Source organism: Triticum aestivum, chromosome 4A, assembly GCF_018294505.1.
Source record: "Triticum aestivum cultivar Chinese Spring chromosome 4A, IWGSC CS RefSeq v2.1, whole genome shotgun sequence".
In the NCBI taxonomy this organism is placed as follows: Eukaryota; Viridiplantae; Streptophyta; class Magnoliopsida; order Poales; family Poaceae; genus Triticum; species Triticum aestivum.
The window spans coordinates 545,353,615-545,363,181 of NC_057803.1; positions in this window are offsets into that span (position 1 = coordinate 545,353,615).

A 9,567-nucleotide genomic window follows, 5' to 3' on the forward strand; every position below is an offset into this window, starting at 1 on the left:
TCCTTGCATAAGTCAGGGGGCTTAGTTGTGTCTGATATCTTACTCTTGGGTCCCTATGTAAAATGTATTACCCCATCGGTTTATCAATGCAGTATTAGGCCTTTTCTGTTCAAAAAAAGATTATCCTTTCATCATATAAGATGAGAGTATCTATTTACCATTCAACCCAGCAACACATTATTATTGCTACTACTTTGTATTGATTTTTGACTCGGTTACCACAGAATGATTACAAACGTTCTTCGGCATTTTCTCGCTTGTAAAAAGTAAAAGTATATACAAAGTAAGGAGACAAGAAAAAATATATCTAGACAATGGAAAAAACAACTTACTTCTGCTATTAACTCTATCATGCAACATTAACCAGGCATCCCATGGCATAGATTCACCCCGACACTATTTGAAACTAAACAACCTGCAACTGTAAAGCCTTACGCTGTGTTCGGATGTCTGTATTGAAGGCCTCCGTATTGATTTGGTTTCAATTCCAATTCAGAAAGGAAACTGTAATGGACATGAATACGAATTCACATGTTTGGATGCTCATGGAATTGGGCCTTAGAATCTCAATGAGGTTTCAATACAGTGAAGGGGGGAGAAGATGGAAGAGGAAGGGGAAGAAGATGGCAGAGGAGAAGTGGAAGAAGAATATGGGCGAGATGGGGGGGGGGGGGGGGCTGCGGTAACCAGCGGGTTGGGCGGGATCGAGGGCGCGCCGGCCAACTAGATGCACGGGCCGCGATGACTCCGATGGGAGAGGAAGAGCGCTGCAGGGGGAAAGGTGCGGTAGTTGCGCATGCTTGAAGGTCCGCCGCCACCGGACAAAGGAGGAGGAGGAGGAGAAGGGCCAGGGAGCGGGGATCCATACCTGCGCCGCCGCCGCCTTGAAGCTTTCGTCTCGAGCGGGGAGGAAAGGGCGGGTCTCACGCGGGGACGAAAGGGGCAGGCTGCCGCTGCCTCCTGGAGCGTTGCGTTTTGCGGGTCAGCTCAATTCAACCCAAATCGTAGCCCCAGACCTCTGTATCGCGGGGCGGCTATGCTAGTGGACGCGATTTCCACTATGTATTGGGCTCGTTTCGGTCCGCTCGTTTCCGTAAACATCCGAACGCCTGAATTGGCACGTATCCAATACCAAATCCAATACAGTGGCTCTAATTCAGACATCCGAACACAGTGTTAGACGGGTCATACAATATCTAGCCAATTGCCAGTGTAGACGTATGGAGGCCGAGCTCTATGGAGGTCGGTATTTAAAAGAAAATCATAAACCGTATTCAGAAGTTTCAAAAAGATTAAACAAATTTCGTGGAAACTTATATGTGCTCAGTATATAATGTGTGAAATTTCATTTGAAAATATTGTCATTTGTAGTCTGTACAGGAAAAAGGAAATTCCGGTAAGACAACCAAAAAAATCAACAGGTTTAAAATATAAATTTGCCTTTTTATGCGCACCACCTGTTGAAGTATAATGGTGTAAATTTTTGCACAGGCGTTATATACATGTGTATGTGTATTGACAAAATAATCAAGTTTTTTCACGCTTTGTAAAATGGTATTTTAATACCGAGCTATATGGTGCTAGGTTTCCATTGGCATTTTTTGGCCAATTGCCCCTCTAATTGTGGGATAAGGATTTGGGGCACGCCGCAGTACGGAAAAAAATTATATGAGACCAGGTCTCATAGTTAGCACGTGAGACCCGCCCTGATGGATGACACGTGGCATTCACATATCCCAAGTGGGGGTGGGGTAGATGCTTTATGATTTGTGAATGCCACGTATCATCCATCAGGATGGGTCTCGTGTGAGACCTGGTCTCATAGAATTCTTTTCCCCGCAGTACCCATGTTCCTAGTGCCCGCTTTTTATTTTGGCTTTCGATTTTCAAAGTTTATTATCTTTTAAATAAAAATAAATAAATTAAGTTATGTTTTCATATTCGTGTTTCTCGTGGCCAGCGCTTTCAAATAAAATTCATTTTGAATTCATTTTGACAACTTTGAAAAAATATGTTAAGTTTCAACGTTGAACTTAGTACGAATGATCGATAAAAAATAATTATTTTGTGTCTATGACCGCTAGAAACAATTACTTAGAATTATATTTCTGAAACTAGTTGAAACCTAGCAGTTTTAGATGAAAAACCGTAATGTGTCAACGTTGAAACTTAAAATTTATTATGCTCTCGTGCGGGATTGCACTACTACGCGAATTGTGAGGCAAAACGAGCAGGTGACAGGACTGGTGCGAATTTCTGCTAGTTATGAAGAAGAAGAAAAGGATGTAACTTAAGCTTACGCATGTTAGAAAAGTGCACACATGGGTTGGAAATCCGTTGGTGCTCCCGGGAGCGCGCGCCTCTGCACATGAAAAACAATTCAAAATGCAAAAGAAAAATCAAACAAATATTTCGCGCATACATCCTGACATTATATGTGTGCACATCAAGTATTGAAGAAAACCGACATTCTTTGCGGCTTGTGTAAAAATGACAAAAGATGTCTTGTGAAAAGCATTTTTTAACATCGGATTTTATCTTTTTCACACGCGACACATAAATTGTCGGTTTTTCGCGAAACGACTTTGTGAGCATCATAAATTGTCGGTTTTTTGCGAAACGACTTTGTGAGCATGTACAATATCAAGATGTATGCGCCAAGTTTTTGTTTGAATTTTTTTGACATTTTAAAATATGTTTAAAACACATTTTAAAAACCAGGAGCACGCACTCCCACGTGTCAAGACGCCACTCTCTGACATGGGTAAGCTATTACAGTGCTCAATCTATCCATCTACTCGTGGAATGGAGAGTATATGCTTGACTTGATGATGTGAGCAACCTCGTGGAGCTCCCGGTAGCTACGTGCTAACATACTAACGTTACGGGTAAAATCAGAAGGGAGAGTGGGAGAATCCAAGGTTCTTTATGGTGGAATCAACTCATGAGGATTCAAGTCCTAAACATGACAATGATGATTCTATTTTTCTAGATTTTTTTTAGATTTTTCGACGATGTTCGTTTAGTGGAAGCAGTTGTTTTCGTTGACTATGGAGGCGCGTGTTGTGATTTCGTCAATCTCAAGATTATATGCCAACTCAGTCTCTCAGAGATGCTCGTAGAGATAGAATATGTATACGCGTGTTTATAGCAGTGAATATATATATATATATATGAGTGTCTGCATATGTAATGTGTTAAAAAGATCATCGTGAAATCGAATGGTATTAGAAAATAGAAATATGACAATTAGAGTGAACTAGTAAGCATGCACGTGCAACGCACGTATCCTAGTCTATAAGAACATCTAATTTGAGTCTTATTTCTCCTTTAGCGAGTCTTTTTACCAAGCCATTTGAAAAATATGGCTTACTCCAGTAAAGGGACATCATCGAGCATGCTGATGCACAAGCAAAGTTCATCTATCAAGTCGCGGTTGGTTGAATTGACAGACGATCAAAGGAGAAATGCCTGCGTGATGAGCTAAACTTTAGATGATACATGTGATGTTTTGAGGTTTTTAGGGGGGATCTATCCAGAATCATGCAATCATGACGTCTGTGTAATTTTCGCCATCTTCCAAAGTCTCGATTTCTTATATTATCACTATTCAATTATGAGTCCACTAAAATAATACTCCATCCGTCCAAAAATATGTGACTCAAGTTTGTACTAAAATTAGTACAAAGTTGAGTCACTAATATTGGGACGAAGGGAGTAGTTTTTTCTAAAGTATGTCATATGAGCCTATTTAACTGATAATTATAGTTAGTTTTGAAATAATAGTACAACAGAGAATAAGCATAATGATACAGAATGAAAAATACATATTTGAGTGTCAGACAAAATACTACTCCATAAAATATAACATCCACAGACCACAAGATGACTTGCATGATTACAGAATTTAAATATATTCAATAAGAACAATCATTTTTTACAAATATCATGACTGAATATTTTGCTAAACCCTTATTCCGTGAAAAAGATCACAACCAGGCAACCATACGGACACACCCGATAAGAAAAAAGAATTGGAGAACATCCGACCCTAATATAAACCACATGACCAAAAAGGCTATCCATAAGTAAAAAATTGAATTGGACGAAGCATATATTTTTTCGAGAGGAACCGCTATACTTTTTTTTGACAAAGGAACCCCATACTTAATACTTTTTTTGCGATAACCTATAGTACTAAAATACTTGCCAAAATGAGTGGGCCATCGATCAAGAAAAAAAGGAAGACACGCCAGACACTCCCTCCCTGTTCTCCTCATACCTTCACTCTCTCCCCCATCGCTCCCCATTCCATGGTGGCCCCGCCTGCTCTCCCCACTGCCTCATCTACCCACCACGGCCTCGCCCCGTCGGCCGCCGCCTCCTCTCCCCACCATGGCCTCGGCCCGCCGCCTTCTCTCCCCACCACGACCTCACCTTGCCGGCTTGCCGCTAACCCCGCCGTTCTTCCCTAGATCGACTCTGTCGCCGCCGTCCACATCTTCCAGCGCAGATCAAGATGCGAGCTAGAGGAGCATCCTGGAAACGATGCGGCAGCGGGCATCTCGGAGCGGGCCGAGTTCCAGTTCGTCTACGTGCCCACCGTGATAGTCGACCTCGTGCTTCGCTCCCACACCTGCTCCGAGAAGGCGCTCCTAGCTCGCCTACGTGGTCGGTTGCTCCAGGTACTTCTGGATTCAGGCATTCGCAACTGTGAACTCGAGTTTAACAAACGGTATATCACTGCTGGATGGTGAACACACACAATGGTGCTTTTATTGATAGAAAGTCAGGATCCTTTCTCTTAAGAGGCTACTGTAAGAAATGGTAACTTGGGGCATGACTTGCAAGAAAGGGATTGTATGACAGAATGATATTACTTCACGGTAGAGTTTCTGCATCTGGAGATCAAGTTTATCTTGGTGTCTCATGTCAGTTTTATTGTGTGTGTGTGTGTGTGTGTGTTTCAGTAACACGTTACCTGGTAGAGGTCAGCGCGTATAACCTTCTGATTTTCCAGCTTTGAGTACCAGTCAAGCCTCATAGTCTCCATCTTGATATACATGTCAACAGCCCACTGTTGGAAAAGGCGCGCCCCGAACAAGATGATGTTAAAAAGCTTCTTCCTGACCTGCAGTTTGAAGCAGTAGTACTCCCTCGCACTAACAAATTTCCTGGATTTTGTTGCATTCACCTCATTGTCACCAAAATCCTCATCTGGGTTATATTCATTGTCATCTACAAGATTCACAAAATTTCAAATTCAATATGTTGTTTGCATGCATAATAGTTGACTATATAAGAATTGAAGATTAAGCAATGATGACCGATACCCGCAGGTAAATCCGTGGCATGGTCTTCATGTGGTTCAAAATTCCCAACTTGTTCACTTTCTGTAATGAAGTTTTCATGTGATAGAAAAATGAGAACATAAGTCTTCACTCGTAAATAGAAAGTATATAAATTAATAGTGCACATCATACCTGTAGATAAATCAGAGGTTTGGTTTACTCGTGGTGCAGTATTATGCGCTGAATATTGGGTCGTGTCATCTACAAGATTCACAACATTTCAAATTCAATATGATGTTTGCACCCATAATACTTGACCACATAAGAATTGAAGAATAAGCAATGATGTCCGATACCTGCAGGTAAATCCGTGGCATGGTCTTCATGTGGTTCAAAATTTCCAACTTGTTCACTTTCTGTAATCAAGTTTTCATATAATAGAAAAATGAGAACATAAGTGTTCATTCATAATAGCAAGTATATAAATGAATAATGAACCTCATACCTGCATATAAATCAGAGGTTTGGTTTACTTGGGGTGCAGGGTTACCCGATGAACATTGTGTGGTGTCATCGAGGGGGCCAACATATGGCATCCTACGATTCCAACCAGTCTCCCCACGTGGGAAGAATAGTGGATATGACAATGGGTCGTAGCACCCATAGTATGCTCTAATATATAGGGGCCGGTCTCCTTTTTTTCCATGTACGACAACACTTCTGTCAAAGCAATTCTTTGGGTCGCTCCCTTCAACCCATATCGCTGCCACCTGAGAAGTCGTTGGGGCATTGTACCTTCGTTGATCCAAGTTGATATCCGTGTTTAGTGAGATCCTATACTCATCTAGATTTGGAACAGACCCAAGGCTCTTTAAAACTTGTGCATAAGGGTTACGCTCAAGTATTCGCAGAATCTTTCGTATGAGGTCTATATTAAGATCTGGAGACCTCATAGCCCTGTGAACCAAGTCTTGATCTGTATCATAAATATAAAGCTGCAAATGCCGAGGTCCATTATCAGCCGGCACCAGACCATCAAGCGCGTGGTATAAGCCACCACATGCACGAAATGTATATACTCCAGTTCCTGCCGCTGTGCTTACTCGGCGATCAAGAGTGACTCCTAGAGTTGTGAATGAGAAGTGCGAGTTGAAATACCGTATATGCTCTCTAAAATATTTAGCATCCTCATCATCTTGACTTGTAAACAACCGTTTCAGCTCTTCTGGAATGTCTGGAGTAATAATATCGACTTTTCCTTTTCTGCAACAAAATGCTGGGCCCTCAAATGGAAACCGCAATGCCCCACAGTGGCGACAGTCGGGAACCTTTCTTAGGACATGGTGCTTTGTAGGTAGGTTTCGGTAAATGAATTCATCGGTATTTGATACTGGTGCGGCTCGTGGGCGTCCAAGTTGGTACGATTCATAAGCAAGACCTAGCATTGAAGAACAATTTGTATTAAATATTGAATGAAGACCTATGAGGCTCATGGTAAATTCGGAAATAGACAATGGACATACCTTCGGCCATAAATATTCTAGCTTCCTCATCAGGCTCATGGTATATAGCTTCTCCATTTTGCAATGGCGCCAAACAGTCTAGTAGGCAATATATTGGTCAAACATAAATGCCACAAAATTGTCGACGAAGAACCTGATATGTGAACGACAAAATATATAATGTACCTTCAAAATTGGGTTGTTGAACAACGGGCTCAAATATTCCATATGGGTCTTCTATATGGTCGTTGCCCACTACGGAAAACCACAAGATAAGTAGAGCATACAAAATCAGGTACTATAGTAGTCTAGGGTCATCAAACTTACTTTGTAGATCTTGAGTGCTTTGAGTATCATCCGGAGACGGTTCCGCAGGGCGTCTCTTATCATTAGTTGGCGTCTTCATTGGTTGACTGGAGCCATTAAAAGGATGTATACCTGAATAAACGAAAGAGAACCAGGAATTGCGATCAAATTAACACTATGGACACACTTCCACCATAACTAAATGGACGAACTAAACCGCACCTTGAATTGAGAAATCTGGGTTACGTATTCTGCTAATTTGGGGTGCCTGAACCCCTGAAAGTTGTGTGAGAGGCCCTGCATTGTGTTCAATTGACAGTAACTGTCATTCAGAAGCTGATTATAGTTTATTATTGTTTAGAAGAGTACAAACCAAAGGCATTAAAGCATACCTTGTGCAATATCTCTTACGACGGTGGAGATTGATTGCATGTTATGACCAAGAGGCATAGCAACAGCTCTAATGCGTCCACCAATTTGTTGTATCTGATATGCATCATTCCTGTGCAACCAATCGGACTCCTCATCGTATGTTAAAGTATTCTCCTTGTCGTAGGGGGCATGTTCAGGTGATAGATCTGAATTTGGTATATTTGATAATACTGCAAGAAAATTGTAGATAACATCAGTAAAACCTTTTTTGTTATATTCGATAAGATAACACCATGCAATCAATATGTTATGGTAGCACAGAACCTGCAGACGATATTTGTTGTAGCTGGGTGACACCAGATTGTCCTGTAGCTGGTGTGTGTAACACGGTGCTATCGTTGGTGAGTAGGGTCGTAGTAGCCTTTCTCTGCTCACGTGATAGGCGTTGTCGTTTTAATATCTCATCCCTATTTTGTGCATACCGCTCCCTGTCCCTTTGCCTCCGTATGTCTTTAGGGTCTACATAGATGAGAAAGCTAGTTAGTATCAACAAATAGGGTTGTATGTAGTTGGTTGATCGTCATTACCAACGGGTATGGACATCGGTGTTTGTGTTTCATTTTCATGGACACTGATATCAGCGGAAGAGTCAGCCATTTTTTTGTTTCTGTAGGCCTGACGTTGTCTCTTTAATATTTCGTCTCTATTTTGTGAATACCGTTCCCTATCCAGTCGCCTCTTCAGCTCCGTAGGGTCTACATGTATGATTTAGAGTATCATAAGTTACGTGAATAATACATAAGCATGCAGTATATGGCCATACTTACCATGGGACATGGCTAGGGGTGTGTGTGGCACATTTTGCTCATCATTCGGCAGAGGTTTATCAGTCTGCTTCTTTAAACGTGCCTCACGACGTCTTTTCAGAATGTCCTCTCTGTTTCGTGCATAATATTCTCTGTCCCTCTGCCTCTTAATTTCTTTAGGGTCTGTTTAAATATACAATGGAAATTAGCACATTCGTTATAGAAGTGTTCATGAACCCAGAAAAAAAGAAGCGCTCAGTTGGCTGATAGTTACCTGAGGAATGGATGTTGCTTATATCCTGAAATGGGGTGCGTGCCCCCGAGTGATTTGGGGAAGTCATAACATCGACTTCGTAGACTGAATACTCCAGTAAAAAATCTGTCAAGAGGGTTGACTGGAAGCATATATTAGTCAGAATTAGATTCAAGTTATGTTGTCATAAATCTGTAGATTTCATTTTCTTAAAGCAAAAGGAAGTTAGAAGATAATTTGCAAGAACAAGAAGAAATGTCTAATATTAAAATCTTGCCTGATATTTTTAGAGGATGGCACAGGTGATGCAAGGAACCTACGACCTGTTTGCAGCGAAGAAGGTGAGGGGGAGCAGCCGCGCATGTAATGGCCAGTGGAGGGCGGCCAGGGAAGGCGGCGGCGGTGTTTTCGTGCGGCGAGGTCGCCGTCCAGGAAGGCGAAGGCGATGATGTTTCTGAGCGGCAAGGGGATATCCGTGGGGTGTGTTTCTTGTTTTTGGATTTGAAAGGTCTATTATTATTTGTGGTAATGGGGGATACGTGTTTGAATTTGTTTGGAAGACCTACGTGATTGTAGGGATTGTTTTTGCTTTCGCATGGAAGTTTTCCTCCGCGGTGGAGTATGGTCAGTCAACATAAATTAGTAAGTGCACACCAGAAAACATATCAGGTGAAGGCTAGCCGTTGGATTTAGATAAGTGGGGATAATCCTGTGGTAGTATTGGGTCCGTGTATGTTTTGTGGGGTGCGTTTAGCAAAGATAATGTTTGCTCTTTTATTAGTAGTAGAGATTCCACGTATTTAACCCCCCCCCCCCCCTTGATATTCTTGGCAATAATTTACGTACCCTATTTAATATATTTTTATAGACTCTCTTATATAATGAACGTCAGCTCTGAAGTGGTGACAATTACGAAGGTTTGGTTGGCAGTTTACGATGTGCAAGGATGACAATTTCTTCGGAAACACATGTCAACTTTTGGAAAGTAGAAAAAAATTGCTACAAAAATGAGAGGATTCTGCCATCTCCCCACATAA